The sequence below is a fragment of the Poecilia reticulata genome, chromosome 20, assembly GCF_904066995.2.
Source record: "Poecilia reticulata chromosome 20, P_reticulata-male-v2, whole genome shotgun sequence".
NCBI lineage: Eukaryota > Metazoa > Chordata > Actinopteri > Cyprinodontiformes > Poeciliidae > Poecilia > Poecilia reticulata.
In genome coordinates this window covers 4,854,254-4,870,525 of record NC_088849.1, presented here as the reverse complement: position 1 = coordinate 4,870,525, position 16,272 = coordinate 4,854,254, and the positions used below count along the sequence as shown (strand labels likewise).

Sequence of the window (16,272 nt, the reverse complement as noted above, 5' to 3'; positions counted from 1 at the left end):
AATTTTTTAGTGCACCTTACTATAAGCCGCATCTACAAAGTTTTAAAAAAAAAAACTGGAAATGTACATATATAAGCCGCATCGGGCTATGAGCCGCTGATATCTCTGCTGCTGCTCGGTTTTTCACAAGGACGCAGCAGAGGACTGCACAGGGGCGGATCTAGAAAAATATCTATGGGGTGGCCAAGGGGGGTAAGGATTTTTCAGGGGTGGCAGCATATGCCACTATATATTGTGAAGAAAATACATTTAAAATATGCTAGTTTTAAAACTTAACATGTCTTGATTGAAATAGCCTAAATATAGTTTTTGGACTCATCTTTAGGTTATCTGTAGTAATAGGAGATTGCCTGCTAAATCTTTTGAACGGCCTTTTTGTCTGTGTGGGAAACAATCAAGAGAAATCCCAGCTTTCACACTGATATGTGAAAAGCCATAAAACAGCATGAGATCAGGCCAGTGGAAGAGGAGCTCTGCTACCACTTTGTTTAGATAAAGGTGACAACTGGTGTTTGATCTTGAAAACAAATTGTAGGGAGTTTCTAACTTTTAAGAGGGTCCGAGACAGCACCTGGTTGGAAGAGCAAAGATACGCCATATTTGAATAAATTAAAGAGAAGAATACGCCTTTACTATAAAAGTTTGTACACAGGAGTAACAAATCAGATTTGCTTTTGCAACTCTCCAAAGACGTCTTTGCTTTTCTTTTTCTTCTTCTTTGCTATTTGTCTGAGATAAATGAATGTCTGTTTTAGTGTGTTTGAAGTGTCTCTGTTGTCAATGTGATGTTATACTTTTAAATGTTAGAATAAACTCTGAAAATGTATGACGTGGAGCATTGACTGTCATCTCTGTGTGACTTTTGTTTCCACGCATGGAATCATTGAATCCGGGAGCACAAGAGAATATAACGAGTCATAAGTTAATGATTTTATTCTTTTAACTATATATATATATATATATATATATATATATATATATATATATATATATATATATATACACAGACCTAGCACTGGGCTGAATTTACTTCTTACAAAATATTGTATTTAACTTGCATTGTTTCAAAATCAGCTTCATGTAGCACTGAGGATTAAATATAATTTCTTAATGTATAGTTGATTATTTTTTACGTCTTTCATACTTCTGCTAATTGATATGTATTACTGGATTGGACAGTGCCTATTAGTCACAATGTTTCGCGTCATTGTGTTATGTCCATTCTATTCCAATACAGGACGAGCAGAAGTCTGTCACAAAAATATTAGTAGCGCCCTAATTTTTATCAGATATATCTATTAAGTACAACTAAAGATAAAGCTGAGTACACTGATGTTTGCTCAGTGTTCTCACAAACCTATAAACAGTTTGATTTCTATTAGTTCTGTCAAGATGCAAGAAAGGCCAAATTTCTCTTAATATTGGTCAATCATTTTATTTTAGATATGCTGTAGGAGCCATAGTTTGATGATTAGTTCGGTTTGTGTCGCTTGTTTAACTTTGAGGAATTGCAGTGTCTGCAGTGCGCCACAATAAAGGTACAATACAGCTGATAAACAGATGAAGAACAAAACCACTTCTATTCTGGTTTTTCTCGCATTGTGTCGGCATTGCCATACATGCAGACCGATTGCCATGGCAACCGACAGACAACAGCTCAATGAAGCTAGGCTAGTTCATTAGTGCTCCGTTTGTGCCGTTAAAATGTGCATTTGTGCAGCTTTCGTTTTGAGAATTAAAAGTTATAATTTTGGCTGATGACGTCACAGTCCCCCCATCTTGCTCCAAAACAAACCACAGTGGGTTGCTTCATTTAAATACTTCAGATTTTCAGCTGTTGTACAACGTGTAATTTCTTTTGTTTTGAAGAAATTTCTCATTTCAAGAAATGTTTTAAGATAGCAATGTTTTCTCACCAATATAATGCTCTCTCTCCACAATAATTGAATCCTGCCTATAGAGGACATGCAGCCGTGACCCTGACGTAATGTGTATAACCTGTTCAACTGTGCTTTGGTTTCAGAGGTGATCTTACCAATTATATTCACATTGTTGACTTACTTTCTGCTGATTATGCAGCAAACGGGTGAAAAAAAAATAGAAAAAAAATCCATATGCTACTATGCTGGTTGTTTGAGCAAAGTTTTTGCAGAGTAAACCAAAAGTGCGTCATTGGTTCAACAAAGTTAATCCAAGTAACGTACTTAATATTTAGTAAATATATTTTAAATGCAACGATTTTCGTTTCAGCCAATTTCTGAAATTATATGTGTATGGGCTTCAAGGATTTTTAAAAGCACATAAAATGTTTTGCAAACTTTGACATGGTTCTCACACGTCAACTGAGACTGGCTCCACCCACACTGTAGTGAGCCCCCCGAACCCCGACCTTGTTTTGGCGGCAGAGCAAGTGTAATTTCAACCTCTCGTTAAAATTATTCTAGCAGTCTCAAAGAAATCGTTTTGAATAAGTCATTTTTGGAATTTTTCCAACCCTCTGATTTTGATTTTTGAACAAGGTAAGTAAATTAATGCTCGGGTTTCATATAAAATATTGACTCAAATCAATCCATCCCCATAAAAGCAGAGAGGATGTATGCATGGCTAGCTTATATATGCATTTACTTAAATTCACAACTTATATTTGAAGTCCAGACTTTTTAAACCTATTGAAACATAGCGAGGCACTATCTTGCAGCCTTTACATTTATATTGAATAATTAACACTTAAGCATATGCACAAAGGGCATATCTAATTAATTCAATTCAAAAATACTTTCTTCCAAAGGGAAATTAAAATTGTATTTGCTTGCTAGTCACAAGACTAGCAACAATGCATTCTTGAACTTTTTTAAAAAAATTAGTGTAAATGGTAGAAATTAAACTGGGAAAGCCAACTTTTTTTTTAGTTCAAGACTATTGTAATTGTGCAGACACTGTTACCAATGTTTTGTGGCTTTTTTGAAATCATGTAGGCAAGTATTATTTTAAGCAATGCTAATCAAAGCCTTTTTATTTTTTAACTAGATGCATTGATAGCTATGGAGAGCCATTTCAGTCAAAATTAAATGAAATAAATGAGTGGAATAATTAAAAAAAAGTTAAATAAGTCTGTCATTTTTAGTCCCATTTGTATTTGTTCATTTATACATTTATTTATTCTCGGATTAATTTAACAATTTTTATGTTCCCTTTTATGTTTACACATTTTTTCATTTATCCCTTTATCTATTTACCCATTTTTCATTTAACAATTTTTTAATTTCCGTTTTTCATTAACCCAATTTTTCATTTATTTGTCATATCAATTTTTCAATTTCCCTTTTTCATTTATCTATTTTTCATTTAACCACTTTTCAATTTCCCCTTTTCATTAACCCAATTTTTCATTTATTTTTCAGATTATCAATTTCTCTATTTCCCTTTTTCATTTATCTATTTTCACTTGTTCATTTTTAATGAATCTATTTTTTAATTTAATCATTCTTCAATTTCCTTTTTCCATTAACCCAATTTTCTATTTCCCAGTTTCATTAATCAATTTCTCATATATCCCTTTTTATTTACCCATTTTTCTTTTATCCATTTTTCATTTAACATTAGTTTGACATTTTTTTAATTTTCCCATTTTCCAATTTCCCTTATTTATTTAGTATTTCCTTATTTATCACATTCTATTTTCCCCTCAAAACTTAAGACAAAGAATAAATACAAATGAGGAGAGGCATGTCATCAGGCTACAACTTCCCCAATTGGTTGGTTAGCATCACACCATAATTTGGTTCAAAAATATGGCAACCTACTAATGGGTTATCAATAAGCTGAAGCTCATTAACTTCATTAGAAAATAGTGTTATTACTCCTGACTTTATTTTTTGTGTGGCCGCTCAGACAGAACACGTTTCAATTGACGGCTCTCATGGACTCAGAGCTTCACCGTCGGGGTTTTTTTACAGTTTAGATGAAGCGGTCGCTGAAGTTGGCTTAATATTTAAGGCTCGGGACACCTACCAGCTGTGATCCAACTATAAGGAGCAGACTTTTATTTACATCGTAAGTGAACTGCAATATCCAGAGGCAACTCTATGAAGCATCGAAGGAAGAGTTGTTTTTGTTGAGCTGAGAGAATGAGAGTCGCAAGCCTTGGAGAACTACATCGGAGGCCATCTTTCAGACATCTCTCATCATTTCTATTCGGTCCAGTCCGTTGGGCTAATTCAGCCCAACAATTCAGCAGATTTATAAAACACTAATTTACAATAGGTAATCTCAAGACAATTGACCAAAAAGTAATTTCCATTCTACTTATCAAACAGTGCAGCAATTTAAATGTATTATTTAAGTCAGTAAAAAAAAAAAAAGTTAAGCTATCCGAGTTAAAAATGCAGATTGCATCATGTCATGGACTTGTTATTGACTTGACTTGTTTATATGCTTCCCCCTCTTCAAATTACTTTTACCCTGTAATGACTGATTTTATCCATATTTGCAGGGGAACCCTGTGGAACCAACATGTATGTTTACTACCTTCTTTCTTTGTTTCTTTATTACTGGACACAACTGGAGTTCCATAAAGTCTCATAGTAAAAGTCACATTAAGACACAATTAAGCATCATGCTGAACCGATCCTCCCCACAACCATCCTCCAAAGTTTGTTTATCATGTCAGAGTTTTAACAAGGAAAAAAACACGTAGTACAACCAATAAAATTGTTGCTTTATAAGTCACAACAAGTGTACATTTTATCTTTAGGTTTTATGTAACACCATGCTTATAAGCTACATGATTGTTAGTAAATGATATCACACTGAACACAAATCCTAATCTATCATTACTGGATCTGCTTCTCTCTTCTTCTGCAGCCCTTGAATTAACAGGAACAATTTATGTTTGTCCGTTCTGTAAGAAAAAAAACAAATTTTTGCTTCTTTTACACTGTTGTTTTTAGCACATGGAAATGATGCAGTACTTAATAAGTTAAAATAAAAGTTAATCATCTACTTTATATTTGTTTAGCCACAAAATGTAAGTTATTAGTTATACTCTACAATTCAGAGGGGAAATGCTTTTTAGACATTTTAATGAAATCCAAATTTTTTTAAAGTTTTGACAAACCTTAAAGTCTCTTCAGCTCGTGGAGTCGTTTCAGTAAAGTTAGCATTCGTGGAGGGAAACTTGCTGTTCTGCTCAGTCAGAACGTTACTAATGTCAGAAAAATTTGCTGTCATGTCATGAGCTGGAAAAAAAAAATCAACAAGCATGTTTGCAAAAAAAGAAGTCGCACCGTAGTTTCACTTAAACTTATAAAATAGTTTCATGATTTTGGTTATACATGTAGAATTTAAACTGAGGTAAAACTGAACAATAAATTGTTGGGTGTGTGAAAAAGAGGAGATATTAAAGACATGCTAACCTATGCAAATGCATCCATTGCTGAAAATGAATCAAAGTCATGCAACACAGTGGAATGATTCACCTCTCTGCAACACTTTGAGTCACCAAGCTTTATGCTTTTCAAACCCTTGCTATTTGGTCAGTTTGATTTCAGAAGAGCCGATGACATTTTTATTACAGAAACATAAAATGTAGTCATCTTTAAGATGACTAGAACAAGACTCACTGTGCACACTGAGGGCGATGAGTTCAGCCAAAAGTAAAACATTCAGGATTCCCAAAGATACAGCCACACCAAGGCAGAACCTCTCTTTGGAGCTGTTCGAACCTTAACAAAAACCTTACCCTTAGCAAAATGTAATTACATACTAGATTTCTCTGTAACTTTATTCTTACCTGTGTGATTAGATGCAGTTTATCCAACAGGTTCCATGTTGGCGTAAATTTCCTCCATCGCTTCAGACTCTGCTGGCTTTTAATATTGACTATAAAATCCACTGCAGTAGTGGAACTACGTGTAAAACTGTGGGGAAGAGGTGAGATGTCTGATGTTCAACATAAAAAGTAACATATTTTAGATTTAACAGTCAAATAAAGAAATTTATGTGTGCGGTTTCAGTATTATTTTCTTAGATATCTTACACAACATAAGATTCTTGAAGGTTTCAGTAGTTTCATAAGTTCATATTTGCTGATTCGGTTCTGTATCAATGAATATTTATTTCTCCTTCGTTTTCCTTCATCTCAGTTAATCCTACTCATAATAAACACATTACACTTTTCTATCGATCAAGAAAATAATTGACTTTTACATTCATGCACAACTTTGCGGTCTGCTGCATGGTATCAAAAATTAAAAATAGTTTTAAATCACTGATATAAAGATGAAAAATATCTGATATAAGGATGTTGTGCATGATGTCCCTGCTCCTTGTGTCCAAACCCATTTCCTAAAGGGTTATACATTGTTGGAACATATGACAGGTTCCCTCCTTGGTCATATGGACCCATCAGTTTTACAGGTCTCATTCTGTCCTGATAACTAGTAAATAAAACTATCAACTATTTTCTTTCCAAATCCCCTTCTGACCCTATTCCTTGTCTTCTTACTGTCTCATTCCCGTAGCAAAAACACTGACATTAACAAGCCACAATCCCTGAATTGTATTACTACTAAACTTCTATAACCGCTGGATCGAATAATTATGGAATTGTTTGTAATTATTCATAATTTGAAAGGTATATACTTTTAGGTCTGTCATCTAGTAAAAAGGTGCATGAGCTGCTACTGCTTTTTAAAACTCAGTCACCATGTCTTCTCATCTTCTGAAAGAAGATGAGAAACTGTCAAACTGTTCGATCAACAGTTTGACAAACAGTTTGCTTTGTGAAGCACCACCTCACTGGGAGGGAATCGAAAGGCTAACATGCCAATCAGGTGCACGTTGGGCGGGTTAAAGTACGAGAAACCAGATGCTGCATTCAAAGCATGATGAAGACCAGCAAGTAAAGCATTCACAGAGTGGATGTAGTAGAATATCAGAGTACAGGAGATGCATAATAGAAGATTTGACTGAATCAAGACATTGTCCAGAAGTTCAGACTGGGAGCAGGAAAATAGGTTGTAGTTACTTAAATTTATGCAAACCGGGGTCACGTGATGCAGTGGGGTCACGTGATGCAGTTATCCTGAGCGGACGCTTGTCGCTGGGCTCCCACTCCTCTCGAGCCAATTTGGATTATTCTTCTATCCTTATCTAAACTGACAAGTTGTAGGCTTATTTTATAGCAACCCGACACCATGCCCAACCTTAAAACAGCTAAATCTTCCGCTTATAAACCAACTGAAGAGCCAACAAGGAAGAATACGCTAACTAGCAAAGAAGCTACCCAGGTAGCTCAGCAGCACGAGGTGCTAGCTAGCGGCTCTGACACTCTAGCCGCAGATATTTCCCAATCTGTTACTGAGAAGATTTCGGCTCTGATTGACATGAAGTTTAAGGAGTTTTCCACCACTTTGGGTAACATCTCTGCTAAAATAGAAGCCAATACGGAACGCATCACGGAAGCAGAGCACCGCATCTCAGAAGTGGAGGACGACATGTCGACGGTGGGACCTAGGCTGAAGGAGCTGGAGTCGAAAGTACGCTCTCTGACGGAGAAATGTACCGATTTGGAGGGACGGAGCCGTAGGGATAATATCCTGATCTACAACCTCAAAGAAGACACGGAAGGTCGACAACCAGTCTAATTTTTTGAGAGATGGCTCCCTACTCTTCTCGGCTTGGAGACTAAGCGGGGCGTCATTAAGATCGACCGGGCTCATCGGAGTCTTGGACCGCCGAGACCTGACCGGCCGCGTGCTGTGATTATTAAGCTACATCACTCCAGAGATACATCCAGGATCCTGACAGCTGCAAGGAAGCGGCTCCGCTCACATACGAAGGCCAAACGGTCTTCATCAGACAGGATATGACCGCTGCTGTCAAGGAGATGCGCCGTGCGTTTAACGGGGTGTGTGAACTTCTTATCAAGAAGGAGGTGAGATTCTCCATGCGATATCCGGCTGTCCTGTCTTTTACGCACGAAGGGAAAACCCGTTCGTTTCGATCACCCAAGGATGCACTTGCTTTCCTGGACGAAATGAACTGAGACCATCCTATGGCTTGGTTGAATACACGCGTTGGTCCCTTGCCTGGGGGCTGATGCTCTGCTTTTTCTTTCCTTTTCTCTTCGGTGCAGAATTCTGTTGTTAAGGTATGTGGCTAATTCTTGGACAGATGTTCTACAACTCGGATTTTTGTTTACCTTGGGCCTCACATGGATGGACAAGATTTATTATGAAACATGCTGGTTGCTGGGATTTATCACCAACACGTTTAAATTGTTGTGGCTCGGGATGGGGTGGGGGGAGCTTAGCTTTAGGGAGGATGTCTGATCTTCTTTTCTCGGCGGCGACTCTTCTCGGGCTCAGGTGCCCCGGTTTTCATTTTGTTGCTACGGTTGGCGGTCTAGAACCGCACAGGGGAAACGGGGGCGGCGGGTGGGGGTTGTTGGGGCCATCGTTTGGGGATGGCCGTTTTTTCGTTCATGTGTTTTTTTTTCTTCTCCTTATTGTTTATGCCAACGTACAACGTAAGTTACCTGTTTTTCATGTCAGAAAACTGCCGTTTTTTTCAATTACTTTTCATAAATTCATGGAGGTATACTGTTATTGTAACACTCTCTCACAGATGATAAAACTATCGTCAACTTTATTATGAGTGATCTCAAAATAGTCTCCCTTAATGTTAAGGGAATAAATAATGTGATAAAAAGACAAAAGATCCTAACATTCTTGAAAAAGGAAAACACAAAAATAGCACTGTTGTCAGAAACCCACTTAACTGACAATGAGCACCTTAAACTGAGGAGGAATTGGGTGGGCCAGGTGTTTTACTCATCACATAACTCTAAGAGTAGAGGAGTTGCCATATTAATTCACCGGAGTCTTCCCTTTACTTTGGAGAAAACTATGAGCGACAATGATGGTCGATATGTTCTTATCTCAGGTTATCTTTATGGAGAACACATCCTAATAGGTTGCATATATGGCCCAAATATATATGAGGCTACTTTCTTCCCAAAACTGCTGTCGGACATTGCTTCAGTACACACACCGTACATAGTAGTGGGGGGGGATTTTAATTGTATTCACGACCCAGACGTTGACCAGTCTCCTCCTAGGTCTACTACAACTTCAAGAAAAAGTCTGAGATTACAAGAGTTTTGCCAAGACTTAGAACTGTATGACACCTGGAGAGTCACTAACCCTAGAGAGAGAGATTATACTTTTTTTTCTCAACCCCATCAAACGTTCTCTCGGATTGATTTCTTCTTATCTTCAAGAATGGTTTTGGATCGAGTTAGAAACTGTTCAATCAGAACATGTACAATCTCTGATCACTCTCCTGTTATTTTATGTATTAACCCCCCTTATGCTGATCCTGCTTCTCGCCACTGGAGGATGAATCCCTCTTTACTGAGCTACCCATCTTTTGTTGACTACATTACAGATCAATGGAATTTCTTTATGGATACTAATAAGACCCCAGATATCAACCCTTCGTTACTCTGGGAGACAGCTAAAGCTTTTATTAGGGGATGTGTCATTTCATATACCACAGCTCAGAAAAAAGCTGCCATCAAAGAACAATTACACTTAGAAAGAATAGTACAACAAACAGAGTTACAATTTAAAAATACACCCTCTAGAGCACTGTCTAAGAAACTAGAAGCAGCTCGCTCAGCTTTAAATCAATTACTAACAAAACAAGCAGAATCAACCATTTTCTTTGCTAAACAGATTATATCAGTCAGGGAACAAACCGGGTCGGCTACTAGCAAGGCTAACAAAAGGCAGAATGGAAGCAAACACAATTTCATCACTACAAGACAACAACCAGGACAGACATCATAAAACGACAGACATTAATAGGGTTATGAGGGAATTCTATCAAAAACTTTATTCATCTGAATGCAGTTCATCCGATGTTAAAATAACGGAATTCTTAAGTGGCGCGGCTCTACCTCGCCTGACAGATGAACAACAAGAAGTCTTAGGTGCTCCAATCTCTCAGATAGAAGTCAGAGAAGCCATCGCCTCCCTTAAGGGTGGAAAAGCTCCCGGACCCGACGGTTTCTGTCCAGAATTCTATAAGAAACTAAGCCACCTGGTGGTAGGACCACTTACTGACATGTTTATGCACTCGTTTGAGTGCGGAAGTTTGCCACCAACTCTTAACCTGGCAAACATCAACCTCATCCTCAAAAAAGATAAACCACCAGACATCTGTGGCTCATATAGACCTATTAGCCTTATCGGGGTAGATAGTAAGCTGCTCTCTAAATTACTTGCAACGAGACTGGAGAAGCTGCTGATTTTCTTAATAAACCCAGATCAGACTGGATTCATACAGAATCGCTTCTCCTTCATAAATATGAGGAGATTACTTAATGTAATTCAGTACGCAAGTCAAACGAACTGTAGAGCTTTTTCTGTATCTTTAGATGCTGAAAAGGCATTTGACAGGATTGAATGGAAGTACCTGTTCAATGTTTTGGAGAGATTCGGGATAGGGGGTGATTTTCTGAAATGGATTAAGATACTTTACAGTTCCCCATCAGCCTGTGTCATGACTAATGGTGTTCAATCTCCATCTTTCAGAATACACAGGGGAACTCGACAGGGTTGTCCTCTATCCCCGCTTCTGTTCGCTCTTGCACTGGAGCCCCTAGCAGTGGTTATTAGGTCACAACAAAATGTGCATGGTGTGATGATTGATGGTAAAATCCATAAAATAGCGTTATATGCAGACGATATTCTGTTATTTGTAACAAAACCTGACATCTCAATACCAGCTATCTTATCCACTATTTATGAGTTTGGTTCCTTTTCAGGGTATAAAATCAATTTTGATAAATCAGAAGCAATGCCATTAGGTATTGCTACTGTACAGGACCTACCCTCTAGGTGTTCCCTGAGATGTTCCCAACATGGCTTCACTTACCTGGGAATTAAGGTGTCCCCTAACCTGTCAGAACTATGGAAGCTTAATTTCTCTCCAATAGTTAGTAAAATAAGAAGGGACTTAGAAAGGTGGCATGACCTTCCCTTATCATTTATGGGGCGTATAAGTTTAATTAAAATGAACATTTTTCCACGGCTTTTATATCCCCTCCAAATGTTACCTCTTTGGCTATCCAAAAAAGTCACTACGGATATAGAGAGAGCATTCTCCAGATTCATTTGGCATGGCAAGAGACCTCGACAGAAAATCAAGGTTTTACAGCTTCCTGTTGACAGAGGTGGCTTGGCTTTGCCAAACATCTACTATTACAATTGGGCTTGCCATGCTCGTTATCTGTGGGAGTGGTTACAGGCTCATCTTAACTCAAACTCTTGCCTTGATTCGTGGGCCTCTCAGCCTGCTTCTTTGTGGAGCCTCACCACTGGAGATAGGAAGAAGTTATCAAGAGATATTAAACATAATCCAATTATTTACAACACAATTAGAGTGTGGCAGAGGATTTGGAACCACGCAGGAGGTGGCCTCTGCTCCTCACTCCTGACACCTCTCATAAGAAACCAGGACTTTATCCCAGGCCTTAAGCCCAACATTTTTGACCTGTGGCATAGCAGAGGAGTGAGAGTGATCGGAGATCTGTTTACAGAGAATGTACTTATGACATTTCAACAATTACAGTTAAAATTTGGTATTCCTAAAGAAGACTTTTTTGGTTTTCTTCAAATTCGCCATTTCATTGGTTCTTTGGGGCTCTCCCCTTCTGGCTTTGTCACACACAATGAGATTGAGAAATTCCTTGTTGACCGGAAAAAACTTAGGCATTTTATTTCTGCTTTCTATGCAGTGCTTTACTCTCTCACCCCAGGTGGTGCTGGGGACATTGCGCGGAAATGGGAGGGAGATCTTGATACAGTATACATTGAGGATGACTGGCAAGAAGCCATTAATGTAGTTAATTCAACTTTTATATGTAATACGCTCAGAGAAACACAGTATAAAATTTTACATCGCTTACATATAACACCGTTTATACTGAATAAGATGGATCGGCAGCTTTCTCCCCTATGTACCAAATGTGGAAGAGAGGTTGGAACATACTACCATTATTTCTGGCAATGCAAACTGATTAAAAGATTCTGGGGTGCAATTTCTAAAGAGCTGAGTGACGTGTTTCATGTAAAGATCAGATGTGACCCAGGTCTGTTTCTTCTTGGCCTCCCTTCAAAATCAGTCACTCTGACACAATCACACTTCAAGCTTTGTGACAAATTATTGCTTCTGGGTAGAAGATGCATTTTAATTAATTGGATTAAGGATAAGCCACCAACTGTCACACAGTGGTACAGAGAAATATTTAGGGTCCTCCCTCATGAAAGGATTAGTGCAGTTCTTAAGGGTAATGAAAAACATTTCCTTGATATGTGGTCTCCTGTGCTTAGCTATCTACCTAAAGAGTTGACGCAACTTGTGATGAGAGGTCAGAATCCTATGAAGTGGAAGGTTTCACCAGGTCTTAACTAAAGGACACCCTCCCTTTGTATCATTAGGCATTTTTCTTTTCCTTTCTCTTACCTCCCGACTAGCTATGTTTATGTTATCAGGCTTTAAACATGTCTATTGGATACATGATATTACATAAATGTAACATTGTACGATGGCTTCCCCTTTTGTTTTTTTGCTGTTGTTTGTTTTTTTTGTTTTTTTTTTGTTTCGTTTTTCTTGTTGTTTTTGTTTCTCTTTGCACACCGATGTAAGGTTATAAGCAGTACACTGTATGATCTATTGTTTTTACTTGTGAAAACATAAAACTAATAAAAATGTTTTGGAAAAAAAAAAAATTATGCAAACCAATTTCCCCAAAAGATTCAATTACTGCAACATGTAAAAGACAAGTCTAGTTACCTTTTGCGATTTAGGAAAACAATATTCTTAAACTCATCCAAAATATTATTCTCTGCAAAATTTCTTTTACTTTCTGCTTACAGCAGCAGCAATGTATTTACTACATAGATTAAAGATACATGGTGTCATTACTTGACATAGTTGTACTGTTCAAAACTTTTCGGTTTGCTTCAGTAGAAATGGAGTAATGTTTGTGTATGTTAAACATTTACCACCCAAAATCCTCACTACTTTCAAATAGTTCACTTTTTATTTTATTCTAGTTGTTGCAGACTCAACTTAAATAGAATAACTTATAAAGCATCTTTTGTTTCTTTTTTAAATCCAAAAGTTCCTGCCACTTGTTTAAGATGAGTACAAACAACAAGTTGATGAGAATTAAATGAAGTTCACTTGAACTCTAATTAAGCAGAATGTTTTATTTTACAGTGAGGAAGGCCGGAGTCTAGCTTTAGCAGACGGCTGAAGGCATCTGACCCGCTTCAAACTCAGTACCTGTTTGCTCTCAGGCAAAAATTTGGTAAGATTAAATTTAGTCGACTAAAGAAAGTCAGACGGTTCGTTCTCCAACGTGTGAAATCCCTTGAGGTAGTCAAGTTTCTTATTTGTTCAGATCTTGCTAGTCATTTCCATAGTATGATTACTAATTAACAGTTGATTTTTTTGTGTCTAGATCAGTGGTTCTTAACCTTTTTTGAGGTACCGAACCCCCCAGTTTCATATGCGCATTCACTGAACCCTTCTCATTCCTCCTCCTCCCCCCACCCCCACCGACACACAGAATACTTTGCGTATTCTGATTTAGTAATGTAATTATATTAGCTGTGTTACCACCCCCACGCCTCTAGAGGCAGTAGCAACCCCGAAAAGATGAGACTAAGGAGCAGATTTAGACTATAGAATTTGGTAAAAACGGTGAGTTTTGCTGAAGTAATTAAAGACACAAGCTCAAATCCATGCTGAGAGTGGAGCTCCTTCAATCAGTGCTCCTCCGCAGCTCTGATTGGCTAAGCAATATAACGTGATCCTCTGCAGCAAGTGATGGCAAAGTGGGGCGCGTCATCACAACTTTACACAAGTGTGTCTTTATTTCCGCGGCCGAGGCTCCGCCGAACCCTTGAGACCGACTCATCGAACCCCTGGGGTTCGATCGAACCCAGGTTAAGAACCACTGGTCTAGATGCAATCTAATTATTCAGTTCACAATTGAAGTTTTATTATCAGGATTCTGCAATGTACAAATGAGGAACAAAATTAAATATTTTCATAGTATATTTCAATCATTATTGTCATACAGTCTAAGCTCCCTGAAAAGGATACATTATCTTTCTGAGAACTATAATTTTGATTCCTTTGAGTATCATGATATTTTACTTAATCTGACTGATATGATCTTCTTGAACGCATACCGATGCTTCACATTGATCATTTATAAGCTTATCAGTTACAAGAGGTGTACTGTCTGTTAGTGAACATTAGTGAACACATAGCATCATTAGCACCACAAAAAAAAAGTTGTAGAACATTTTTAAAGGTATCAAAACAATTCACCACATTGTGACCAACTCTTGGAGCATGGTTGTGCAGTGAGTATGTTTTATTTTTTTTAGGTAAAGCGTACCAGTAGCAAACTTAGTCAGTGTTATTATAAGTTGGGCTAGGTGTCAGAAGATGTAAGTAAGTCTTCGTGAGAGGGGCTACTTGAGAAAACACAAATTCACTGATTGAATTGTTGGTTGATAGCCAGCATATATTTGAATTTTTGCAACAAACATTTAAAGAAAAGAAAAAAAATATCTAAAACTATATGAATGGCCATGCAGTTTGATAAATATTTACACAGAGCATCATTCAATAAATCGATAGAAATCCAAGTGCTCACATCAAAACATAAAATCTAAATAAATAATACAAATTGTATTAAATATACAGATCTATGGTTCACATTGATCATTTATACATTTTAGTAATGGAACCAACAACTACAGGTGTGCTATATTTTGTTAGTGAACACACTTAAGCATGTTAGATAATGGATGGAGGGAAAGAATAATTAGGGCCAAGAAACACACAGCGTATAAGTCAGAGACAAAAGCTGTAGATAGTTTTAAAAGGTAACAAGCAATTTCCCATCTTGTGAGCAACTCTTGGAGCGTGGTTGTGCACTGTAAAACAAAAAAAAAACTTTCAACATTTGGAGAAAGCTGAAAGATAAATATGAGTAGTCTCACCTAGGCCTGTTTAGTCCCTTTCACACATTCTTAAGAAATACATTTACAGATGAGGAACCTTTACTGAAATGTATCACATTAGCATGTGTTACAGAAAAAAAATCTATGAGTTTCAAATGTATTTAAACCAACCTTTATTGTTTTGGAGAAAGCATGAAGCAGTGGGGAGATCACTGTTGATTCAACAGCAGGAAAAAGACTGAACACCGAAGCCAGAAAGCATTTACAATGATGCGAGGCCAAATTCTGTAAAGGGAGTGATGTTAGAGTTTGTCTTTCACTTTAACTGCAGAAAGCTAAAAGTTAAATTTGAGTAGCCTCATGTAGGCCTGTTTACTGCCTGACTCATATCCTTAAGAAATACATTTACATTTACTGAAATGTATCAGACTAGCAAGTGTTACAGAAAAGTATGAGTTTAAAATTTAAGTGACTGTTTTCGGAACGGATGAAGGAAATTACAAACTCATAGTCAGCACTGACTTGTGCTACCATAAATAATGCAGTGAAACAGTTAAACTGTTGTTTTCTAGAGAGGTATCTGCTGTGGTGAGCAGGGGCAGGGGTCGCTCCCCTCCCCTCCACGCTGTGCAGCAGGAAGACAGTTTGTCTCATGTAGGCCTGTTTACTGCCAGTCAGATATTCTCAAGAAGTACATTTACAAATGAGGAACATTTAAAGTTTAGTTCTTATAGATTCAGGGTTTTCTTTTGTTGTTGTTGATTGGATGAAGAAAATCACAAACGCTACTTAAAATGTGTTGTACTTTAGTTCCGTAAGAGTACCCACACTGAGCACCAGTGCCATCGACCCTCCCCTTTGTTAATGTATTGTACTTTAAATCATTGTTGGAGCTATTTATTCTTTATTTTCTTTATCCATTTGAATTTTGTTAGCTTATCCTTAAATTTATATTTTTTGTATTATTTACAGAACTTATTTGTAGGTTAATAATTGTTGATTTTATTTATCTTTTGTTTTATTATTTTTTTTGTTGTTTTTCTAAGCAAACAGGAAGTGAGGTGGGTTGGTCCACTTTCTATAAGTGTAGGAGCCTGGTAAAGGACCAAGAGGCATTTGAGTTTGGGGCCTATGGTTTTTACCAGTGCAAGAGAGGTAGAAGGAAAAGTTATCTCTGTAATTGTTTTCTTTTGCAAAGATGTCAAGAAATAAATAA

The 16,272-nt window shown here is 37.4% G+C and overlaps 1 long non-coding RNA gene across 1 annotated transcript in view; it reads left to right on the top strand.

The window, feature by feature from the left end:
- Positions 1-16,272, top strand: part of LOC145549446 (uncharacterized) — a 51,509-nt gene that overhangs the window by 15,981 nt on the left and 19,256 nt on the right. The gene's annotated exons all lie outside the window — the stretch shown is intronic.